Here is a 12321-nt window from a genome sequence, read left to right on the forward strand (position 1 = left end):
ACACTTCCAAGGGGCATTAAAAACGTCTTGTTAAGCTACTGTGACCTACACGTCTCTTCCACGGGGCATTGATATTGTCTTTTTATACAACTATCACCTCCACTACTTTTCCAAGGTGCATTAAAACTGTCTTATTAAGCTACTGTGACCTCCACTTCTCTTCCACGGGGCATTGACATTGTCTTTTTATTCCACTGCGACGTCCACCACTCTTCCAAGGGTCAATAAAAGCGTCTTGTTAAGCTACTGTGACCTCCACGTCTCATCCAAGGGGCATTAAAACCGTTTTGTAAAACCCCTCTGAACTCCACAGCACTTCCAAGGGGCATTAAATGCTTCTTGCTAAGCTACTGTGACCTCCAGGTCTCTTCCACGGGGCATTGATATTTTTTATTTATTCCACTGTAACGTCCACCACTCTTCCAAGGGGCATTAAAACCATCTTGTTAAGTTACTGTGATCTCCACCTCTCTTCCAAGGGGCATTATAACCGTCTTGTTAAACCATTCTGAACTCCACAGCTCTTCCAAACTGCATTAAAACCATTTTGTAAAGCTACTGTGACCTCCATGTCTCTTCCACGGGGCTTTGATGCTGTCTGTTTATACCACTGCTGCCTCCTTCACCCTTCCAAGGGGCATTAAAACCTTCTTGTTAAGCTACTGTGACCTCCACGACTCTTCTGTGCGATATTGATATTGTCTTTTTTTTCCACTGCGACCTCCACCAATCTTCCAAGGGGCATTGATATTGCCTTTTTATTCCACTGCGACCTCCACCACACTTCCAAGGGGAATTAAAAACGTCTTGTTAAGCTACTCTGACCTACACATCTCTCCCGCGGAGCATTGATATTGTCTTTTTATTCCACTGTCACCTCGACTGCTTTTCCAATGGGCATTAAAACCGTCTTGTTAAGCTACTGTTACCTCCACATCTCATCCAAGAGGCATTAAAACTGTCTTGTAAAACCTCTCTGAACTCCACAGCTCTTCCAAGGGGCATTAAAACTGTCTTGTTAAGCTACTGTGACCTCCACGTCTCCTACACGGGGCATTGATATTGTCTTTTTATTCCACTGCGACGTCAACCACTCTTCCAAGGGGCATTAAAAGCGTCTTGTTAAGCTACTTTGACGTCCATGTTTCATCCAAGGGGCATTAAAATCATCTTGTAAAACCCCTCTGAACTCCACAGCTCTTCCAAGAGGCATTAAATCCGTCTTGTTAAGCTACTGTGACCTCCACGTCTCTTCCACGGGGCATTGATATTGTCTTTTTATTCCACTGCGGCCTCCACCACTCTTCCACGGGGCATTGGTATTGTCTTTTTATTCCACTGCGACCTCCAACACTCTTCCAAGGGGAATTGAAACCATCTTGTTAAACCACTCTGAACTCCACAGCTCTTCCGAGGGGCATTAAAATGGCATTGTTAAACTACTGTGACCTCCACGTCTCTTCCACGGAGCATTGATATTGTCTTTTTATTCCATAGCGACCTCCACCACCCTTCCAAGGGGCATTAAAACCGTCTTGTTAAACCACTCTGAACTCCACAGCTCTTCCAAGCGGCATTAAAACCGTCTTGTTAAGCTACTGTGACCTCCACGTCTTTCCACGGGGAATTGATATTGTCTTTTTATTCCACTGCGACCTCCACCACTCTTGAAAGCGGCATTAAAACCGTCTTGTTAAGCTACTGTGACCTCCACGTCTCTTCCGCGGGGCATTGATTTTGTCTTTTTATTCCACTGCGACCTCCATTACTCTTCCAAGGGGCATTGAAACCATCTTATTAAGGTACTGTGACCTCCACGTCTCTTCTACGGGGCATTGATATTGTTGTTTTATGCCACTGTAACCTCCACCACTCTTCTAAGGGGCATTAAAACCGTCGTGTTAAGCTACTGTGACCACCACATCTCTTTCAACGTGCATTAAAACCGTCTTGTTAAACCACTCTGAACTCCACAGCTTTTCCAAGGGGCATTAAAACCGTCTTGTTAAGATACTGTAATCTCCACGTCTCTTCCACGGAGCTTTGATATTGTCTTTTTTTTCCACTGCAACCTCCACCACTCTTCAAAGGGGCATTAATAACGTCTCGTTAAGCTATTGTGACCTCCACGTCTCTTCCACGGGGCATTGATATTGTCTTTTTATTCCACTGCGACCTCCACCACACTTCCAAGGGGCATTAAAACTGTCTTATTAAGCTACTGTGACCTCACCGTCTCTTCCATGGAGCATTGATATTGTCTTTTTATTCCACTGCGATGTCCACCACTCTTCCAAGGGGCATTAAAAGCGTCTTGTTAATCTACTGTGACCTCCACACCTCTTCCAAGGGGCATTAAAACCGTCTTGTTAAGCTACTGTGACCTCCACGTCTCTTCCAAGGGGCATTGATATTGTCTTTTTATTCCACTGTGACCTCCACCACTCTTCCAAGGGTCATTAAAACCTTCTTGTTAAGCTACTGTGACCTCCACGTCTTTTAAACGGGACATTGATAATGTCTTTTTATTCTACTGTGACCTCCACTACTCTTCCAAGGGGCATTAAATTCATCTTCTTAAGCTACTGTGACCTCCACGTCTCTTCCAAAGGGCATTAAAACTGTCTTGTTGAACCACTCTGAACTCCACTGCTTTTCCAAGGGACATTAAAACCGTCTTGTTAAACCAATCTGAACTCCACAGCTCTTCCAAGGGGCATTAAAACCATCTTGTTAAGCTACTGTGATCTCCATCTCTCTCCCAAGGGGCTTTAAAACCATCTTGTTAAGCTATTGTGACCGCCATGTCTCTTCCACGAGGCATTGATATTGTCTCTTTATTCCACTGCTACCTCCTCCACTCTTCCAAGGGGCATTAAATCCGTCTTTTTAAGGTACTGTGACTTCCACGTGTCCTCCATGGGGAATTGATATTGTCTTTTTATTACACTTCGACCTCCACCATTCTTTCAAGGGGCATTGATATTGTCGTTTTATTCCACTGCGACCTCCACCACTCTTCCAAGGGGCATTAAAACCATCTTGTTAATCTTTTGTGACCTCCACGTCTCTTTCACGGGGCATTGACATTTTCTATTTACTCCACTGTAACCTCCACCACTCTTCCAAGGGTCATTAAAAGCGTCTTGTTAAGCTACTGTGACCTCCACGTCTCATCCAAGGGGCATTAAAACCGTCTTGTAAATCCCCTCTGAACTCCACAGCTCTTCCAAGGGGCATTAAATCCATCTTACTAAGCTACTGTGACCTCCACGTCTCTTCCACGGGGCATTGATATTGTCTTTTTTTTCCACTGTCACCTCCACTACTTTTCCAATGGGCATTAAAACCGTCTTGTTAAGCTACTTTGACCTCCACGTCTCATTCAAGGGGCATTAAAACCGACTTGTAAAACCACTCTGAACTCCACAGCTCTTCCAAGGGGCATTAAATCCGTCTTGTTAAGCTACTGTGACCTCCACGTCTCTTGCACTGGGCATTGATATTGTCTTTTTATTGCACTGTGACCTCCACCACTCTTCCACGGGGCATTGGTATTGTCTTTTTATTCCACTGCGACCTCCACCATTCTTCCAAGGGGCATAGAAACCATCTTGTTAAACCACTCTGAACTCCACAGCTCTTCCGAGGGGCATTAAAATGGCATTGTTAAACTACTGTGACCTCCACGTCTCTTCCACGAAGCATTGATATTGTCTTTTTATTCCACAGCGACCTCCACCACCCTTCCAAGGGGCTTTAAAACCGTCTTGTTAGACCACTTTGGACTCCACAGCTCTTCCAGGGAGCATTAAAACCATCTTGTTAATGTACTGTGACCTTCACGTCTCTTCCACGGGGCATTGATATTGTCTTTTTATTCCACTGAGACCATCACCACTCATCCAAGGGGCATTGATATTGTATTTTTATTCCACTGCGACCTCCACCACTCTTCCAAGGGGCATTGAAACCGTCTTGTTAAGCTACTGTGACCTCCACGTCTCATCAACGGGGCATTGATATTGTTTTTTTATTCCACTGTAACCTCCACCACTGGTCCAGGGGGCATTAAAACCGTCCTATTAAGCTACTGTGATCTCCACGTCTCTTCCAAGGGGTCATTGATATTGTATTTTTATTCCACTGCGACCTCCACCACTCTACCAAGGGGCATTAAAACCGTCTTGTTAAGCTACTATGACCTCAAGGTCTCTTCCACGGGCAAAGATATTGTCTTTTTATTCCACTGCGACCTCCACCACTCTTCCAAGGGGCAATAAAACCGTCTAGTTAAGCTACTGTGACCTCAACGTCTCTTCCACGGGGCATTGATATTGTCATTTTATGCCACTGCGACCTCCACCACTCTTCCACGGGGCATTGATATTGTCGATTTATTCCAATGCGAACTCCACCACACTTCCAAGGGGCATTAAAACCGTCTTGTTAAGCTACTGTGACCTCCACGTCTCTTCCACGGGGCATTGATATTGTCATTTTATTCCACTGCGATCTCCACCACTCTTTCACGGGGCAGTGATATTGTTGTTTTATTCCACTGCGACCTCCACCACACTTCCAAGGGGCATGAAAACTGTCTTGTTAAGCTACTGTGACCTCCACCACTCTTCCACTGTGCATTGGTTTTTTCGTTTTATTCCACTGTAACCTCCACCACTTTTCCAAGGGGCATTAAAACCGCATTTTAAGCTACTGTGTTCTCCACATCTCTTCCACGGGGCATTAATATTTTCTTTTTATTCCATAGCGACCTCCACCACTCTGCCAAGGGGCATTAAAACCATCTTGTTAAGCTACTGTGACCTCCACAACTCTTCCACGGGGCATTGATATTGTCTTTTTATTTCACTGCGACCTCCACCAATCTTCCAAGGGGCATTGAAACCGTCTTGTTAAGCTACTGTGACCTCCACTTCTCTTCTATGGGGCATTGATATTGTGTTTTTATTCCACTGTAACATCCACCACTTGTCCAAGGGGCATTAAAACCGTCTTGTTAAGCTACTGTGATCTCCACGTCTCTTCCAAGGGGCATTGATATTGTCTTTTTAATCCACTGCGACCTCCACACTCTTCCAAGGGGCATGAAAACCGTCTTATTAAGCTGCTATGACCTCCAAGTCTCTTCCACTGGACATTGATAATGTCTTTTTTTTCCACTGCGACCTCCACCGATCTTCCAAGGGGCAATAAAACAGTCTTGTAAAGCTACTGTGACCTCCACGTCTCTTCCAGGGGGCATTGATATTGTCTTTTTATTCCACTGTAACCTCCACCACTCTTCTCACGGGCATTAAAACCGTCTTGTTAAGCTACTGTGACCTCCACGTCTCTTCCAAGGGGCATTAAAACCGTCTTGTTAAACCACTCTGAAATCCACATCTTTTCCAAGGGGCATTAAAACCGCATTGTTAAGCTACTGTGACCTCCACGTCTCTTCCCCTGGGCATTGATATTGTCTTTTTATTCCACAGCGACCTCCACCACTCTTCCAAGGGGCATTAAAACCGTCTTGTTAAGCTACTGTGACCTCCACGTCTTTTCCACGGGGCATTGATTTTGTCTTTTTATTCCACTGCGACCTCCACCACTCTTCCAAGGGGCATTGACGTTGACGTTTTATTCCACTGCAACCTCCACCACTCTTCCAAGGGGAATTAAAACGGTCTTCTTAAGCTACTGTGATCTCCACGTCTCTTCTACAGGGCATTGATATTGTGTTTTTATTCCACTGTAACCTCAACCACTCATCCAAGGGGTATTAAAACCGTCTTTTTAAGATACTGTAATCTCCACGTCTCTTCCAAGGGGCATTGATATTGTCTTTTTATTACACTGCGACCTCCACCTCTCTTCCAAGGGGCATTAAAACCGTCTTTTAAAGCTACTGTGACCTCCCTGTCTCTTCCAAGGGGCATTAAAACCATTTTACTAAACCACTCTGAACTCCACAGCTCTTCCGAGGGGCATTAAAACCGCATTGTTAAGCTACTGTGACCTCCACGTCTCTTCCCCTGGGCATTGATATTTTCTTTTTATTCCACAGAGACCTCCACCAGTCTTCCTAGGGGTATTAAAACTGTCTTGTTAAGCTACTGTGACCTCCACGTCTCTTCTACGGGGCATTGATATTGTCTTTTTATTCCACTGCGACCTCCACCTCTCTTCCAAGGGGCATGAAAACTGTCTTGTTAAGCTACTGTGACCTCCACCACTCTTCCACTGTGCATTGGTTTTTTCGTTTTATTCCACTGTAACCTCCACCACTTTTCCAAGGGGCATTAAAACCGCATTTTAAGCTACTGTGTTCTCCACATCTCTTCCACGGGGCATTAATATTTTCTTTTTATTCCATAGCGACCTCCACCACTCTGCCAAGGGGCATTAAAACCATCTTGTTAAGCTACTGTGACCTCCACAACTCTTCCACGGGGCATTGATATTGTCTTTTTATTTCACTGCGACCTCCACCAATCTTCCAAGGGGCATTGAAACCGTCTTGTTAAGCTACTGTGACCTCCACTTCTCTTCTATGGGGCATTGATATTGTGTTTTTATTCCACTGTAACATCCACCACTTGTCCAAGGGGCATTAAAACCGTCTTGTTAAGCTACTGTGATCTCCACGTCTCTTCCAAGGGGCATTGATATTGTCTTTTTAATCCACTGCGACCTCCACACTCTTCCAAGGGGCATGAAAACCGTCTTATTAAGCTGCTATGACCTCCAAGTCTCTTCCACTGGACATTGATAATGTCTTTTTTTTCCACTGCGACCTCCACCGATCTTCCAAGGGGCAATAAAACAGTCTTGTAAAGCTACTGTGACCTCCACGTCTCTTCCAGGGGGCATTGATATTGTCTTTTTATTCCACTGTAACCTCCACCACTCTTCTCACGGGCATTAAAACCGTCTTGTTAAGCTACTGTGACCTCCACGTCTCTTCCAAGGGGCATTAAAACCGTCTTGTTAAACCACTCTGAAATCCACATCTTTTCCAAGGGGCATTAAAACCGCATTGTTAAGCTACTGTGACCTCCACGTCTCTTCCCCTGGGCATTGATATTGTCTTTTTATTCCACAGCGACCTCCACCACTCTTCCAAGGGGCATTAAAACCGTCTTGTTAAGCTACTGTGACCTCCACGTCTTTTCCACGGGGCATTGATTTTGTCTTTTTATTCCACTGCGACCTCCACCACTCTTCCAAGGGGCATTGACGTTGACGTTTTATTCCACTGCAACCTCCACCACTCTTCCAAGGGGAATTAAAACGGTCTTCTTAAGCTACTGTGATCTCCACGTCTCTTCTACAGGGCATTGATATTGTGTTTTTATTCCACTGTAACCTCAACCACTCATCCAAGGGGTATTAAAACCGTCTTTTTAAGATACTGTAATCTCCACGTCTCTTCCAAGGGGCATTGATATTGTCTTTTTATTACACTGCGACCTCCACCTCTCTTCCAAGGGGCATTAAAACCGTCTTTTAAAGCTACTGTGACCTCCCCGTCTCTTCCAAGGGGCATTAAAACCATTTTACTAAACCACTCTGAACTCCACAGCTCTTCCGAGGGGCATTAAAACCGCATTGTTAAGCTACTGTGACCTCCACGTCTCTTCCCCTGGGCATTGATATTTTCTTTTTATTCCACAGAGACCTCCACCAGTCTTCCTAGGGGTATTAAAACTGTCTTGTTAAGCTACTGTGACCTCCACGTCTCTTCTACGGGGCATTGATATTGTCTTTTTATTCCACTGCGACCTCCACCTCTCTTCCAAGGGGCATGAAAACTGTCTTGTTAAGCTACTGTGACCTCCACCACTCTTCCACTGTGCATTGGTTTTTTCGTTTTATTCCACTGTAACCTCCACCACTTTTCCAAGGGGCATTAAAACCGCATTTTAAGCTACTGTGTTCTCCACATCTCTTCCACGGGGCATTAATATTTTCTTTTTATTCCATAGCGACCTCCACCACTCTGCCAAGGGGCATTAAAACCATCTTGTTAAGCTACTGTGACCTCCACAACTCTTCCACGGGGCATTGATATTGTCTTTTTATTTCACTGCGACCTCCACCAATCTTCCAAGGGGCATTGAAACCGTCTTGTTAAGCTACTGTGACCTCCACTTCTCTTCTATGGGGCATTGATATTGTGTTTTTATTCCACTGTAACATCCACCACTTGTCCAAGGGGCATTAAAACCGTCTTGTTAAGCTACTGTGATCTCCACGTCTCTTCCAAGGGGCATTGATATTGTCTTTTTAATCCACTGCGACCTCCACACTCTTCCAAGGGGCATGAAAACCGTCTTATTAAGCTGCTATGACCTCCAAGTCTCTTCCACTGGACATTGATAATGTCTTTTTTTTCCACTGCGACCTCCACCGATCTTCCAAGGGGCAATAAAACAGTCTTGTAAAGCTACTGTGACCTCCACGTCTCTTCCAGGGGGCATTGATATTGTCTTTTTATTCCACTGTAACCTCCACCACTCTTCTCACGGGCATTAAAACTGTCTTGTTAAGCTACTGTGACCTCCACGTCTCTTCCAAGGGGCATTAAAACCGTCTTGTTAAACCACTCTGAAATCCACATCTTTTCCAAGGGGCATTAAAACCGTCTTTTAAAGCTACTGTGACCTCCCCGTCTCTTCCAAGGGGCATTAAAACCATTTTACTAAACCACTCTGAACTCCACAGCTCTTCCGAGGGGCATTAAAACCGCATTGTTAAGCTACTGTGACCTCCACGTCTCTTCCCCTGGGCATTGATATTTTCTTTTTATTCCACAGAGACCTCCACCAGTCTTCCAAGGGGTATTAAAACCGTCTTGTTAAGCTACTGTGACCTCCACGTCTCTTCTACGGGGTATTGATATTGTCTTTTTATTCCACTGCGACCTCCACCTCTCTTCCAAGGGGCATAAAAACAGTCTTGTTAAGCTACTGTGATCTCCACGTCTCTTCCAAGGGGAATTGATATTGTCTTTTTATTCCACTACGAACTCCTCCGATGTGCGAAGGGGCATTAAAACCGTCTTGTAAATCTACTGGGACCTCCACGTCCCTTTCACGGGGCATTGATATTGTCTTTTTATTCCAATGTAACCTCCACCACTCTTCTAAGGGGCATTAAAACAGTCTTTTTAAGCTACTGTGACCTCCATGTCTCCTCCAAGGGGCATTAAAACCATCTTGTGAAACCACTCTGAACTCCACAGCTTTTCCAAGGGGCATTGAAACCGTCTTGTTAAGCTACTGTGACCTCCACGTCTTTTCCACGTGGCATTGATATTGTCTTTTTATTTCACTGTAACCTCCACCACTCTACCAAGGGGCATTAAAATTGTCTTGTTAAGCTACTGTCTCCTCCACGTCTCTTCCAAGGGGCATTAAAACAGTATTGTTAAACCACTCGGAACTCCACAGCTCTTCCAAGGGGCATTGATATTGTCTTTTTAGTCCAATGTAACCTCCACCACTCTTCTAAGGGGCATTAAAACCATCTTGTTAAGCTACTGTGACCTCCACGTCTTTTCCAAGTGGCTTTGATATTGTCTTTTTATTCCACTGCAACCTCCACCACTCTTTCAATGGGCATTGATATTGTCTTTTTATACCACTGTAACCTCCACCACTTTTCCAAGGGGCATTAAAACCGTCTTTTTAAGCTACTGTGACCTCCACGTCTCTTCCAAGGGGAAATTTATATTGTCTTTTTATTCCACTGCGACCTCCACACTCTTACAAGGGTCGTTAAAACCATATTCTTAAGCTGCTGTAACCTCCAACTCTCTTCCACTGGACATTGATATTGTCTTTTTATTCCACTGCGATCTCGATCGCTCTTCCAAGGGGCATTAAAGCCGTCTTGTAAAGCTACTGTGACCTCCACGTCTCTTCCACGGGGCATTGATATTGTCTTTTTATTCCACTGTAACCTCCCCTACTTTTCCAAGGGACATTAAAACCGTGTTGTTAAGCTACTGTGACCTCCACGTCTCTTCCAAGGAGCATTAAAACCGTGTTGTTGAACCACTCTGAACTCAACAGCTCTTCCAAGGGGCAATAAAACCCTCTTGTTAAGCTACTGTGATCTCCACATCTCTTCCACGGAGCATTGATATTGTCTTTTTTTTACAATGCGACCTCCACCCCTCTACCAAGGGGCATTAAAAGTGTCTTGTTAAGCTACTATGACCTCAACGTCTCTTCCACGGGCATTGATATTGTCTTTTTATTCCACTGCGACCTCCACCACTCTTCCAAGGGACATTAAAATGCCTTGTTAAGCTACTGTGACCTCCACGTCTCTTCCATGGGGCATTTATACTGCAATTTTAATCAACTGCGATCTCCACTACTCTTCCACGGGACATTGATATTGTCTTTTTATTCCACTGCTACCTACACCACTTTTCCCAGGGACATTTAATCTGTCTTGTTAAGCTACTTTGACCTCCACGTCTCTTCCACGTGGCATTGATATTGGCTTTTTATTCCACTGCGACCTCCACCACTCTTTCACGGGGCATTGATATTGTCGTTTTATTCCCTGCGACCTCCACCACTCTTCAAAGGGGCAATAAAACCATCATGTTAAGCTACTGTGACCTCCACGTCTCTTCCAAGGGGCATTGATATTGTCTTTGTTTTCCTCTGTGACCTCCACCACTCTTCCATGTTGCATTAAAACCGTCTTGTAAAGCTACTGTGATCTCCACGTCTCTTCCACAGGGCATTGATATTGTCTTTTTAATCCACTGTAACCTCCACCACTTTTCCAAGGGGCAATAAAACCGTCTTGTTAAGCAACTGTGACCTCCACGTCTCTTTCACGGGGCATTGATATTGTCATTTTATTCCACTGCGACCTCCACCACTCTTTCACGACGCATTGATATTGTCGTTTTATTCCACTGCGACCTCCACCACATTTCAAAGGGGCATTAAAAAAGTCTTGTTAAGCTACTGTGATCTCCACCACTCTTCCACGGGGCATTGATATTGTCTTTTTATTCCACTGCGACCTCCACCACACTTCCAAGGGGCAATAAAACCATCTTGTTAAGCTACTGTCACCTTCACGTCTCTTCCAAGGGGCATTAAAACCGTCTTATTAAACCACTCTGAACTCCACAGCTCTTCCAAGGGGCATTAAAACCGTCTTGTTAAGCTACTGTGACCTCCACGTCTTTTCCACTGGGCATTGATATTGTCTTTTTATTCCACTGCGACCTCAACCACTCTTCCAAGGGGCATTAAAACCGTCTTGTTAAGCTACTGTGACCTCCACGTCTCTTCTACTGGCATTGATATTGTGTTTTTATTCCACTGTAACTTCCACCACTCATCCAAGGAGCATTAAAACCATCTTGTTAAGCTGCTGTGATTTCCACGTCTCTTCCAAGGGGCATTGATATTCTCTTTTTATACCACTGAGACCTCCACCACTGTTCCAAGGGGCATTAAAACTGTATTGTTAAGCTACTGTGACCTCCACGTCTTTTCCACGGGGTATTGATATTGTCTTTTTATTCCACTGTGACCTCCACCACTCTTCCAAGGGGCATTGATATTGTCTTTGTTTTCCACTGCGACCTCCACCTCTCTTCCAGGGGGCATTAAAACCGTCTTGTAAAGCTACTGTGATCTTCACGTCTCTTCCACGGGGCATTGATATTGTCTTTTTATTCCACTGCGACCTCCACCACACTTCCAAGGGGCAATAAAACCATCTTGTTAAGCTACTGTCACCTTCACGTCTCTTCCAAGGGGCATTAAAACCGTCTTATTAAACCACTCTGAACTCCACAGCTCTTCCAAGGGGCATTAAAACCGTCTTGTTAAGCTACTGTGACCTCCACGTCTTTTCCACTGGGCATTGATATTGTCTTTTTATTCCACTGCGACCTCAACCACTCTTCCAAGGGGCATTAAAACCGTCTTGTTAAGCTACTGTGACCTCCACGTCTCTTCTACTGGCATTGCTATTGTGTTTTTATTCCACTGTAACTTCCACCACTCATCCAAGGAGCATTAAAACCATCTTGTTAAGCTGCTGTGATTTCCACGTCTCTTCCAAGGGGCATTGATATTGTCTTTTTATTCCACTGAGACCTCCACCACTGTTCCACGGGGCATTAAAACTGTATTGTTAAGCTACTGTGACCTCCACGTCTTTTCCACGGGGTATTGATATTGTCTTTTTATTCCACTGTGACCTCCACCACTCTTCCAAGGGGCATTGATATTGTCTTTGTTTTCCACTGCGACCTCCAACTCTCTTCCA

Source organism: Phyllobates terribilis, unplaced genomic scaffold, assembly GCF_046119375.1.
Source record: "Phyllobates terribilis strain yellow unplaced genomic scaffold, ASM4611937v1 Scaffold_759__1_contigs__length_708465, whole genome shotgun sequence".
Classification (NCBI taxonomy): domain Eukaryota; kingdom Metazoa; phylum Chordata; class Amphibia; order Anura; family Dendrobatidae; genus Phyllobates; species Phyllobates terribilis.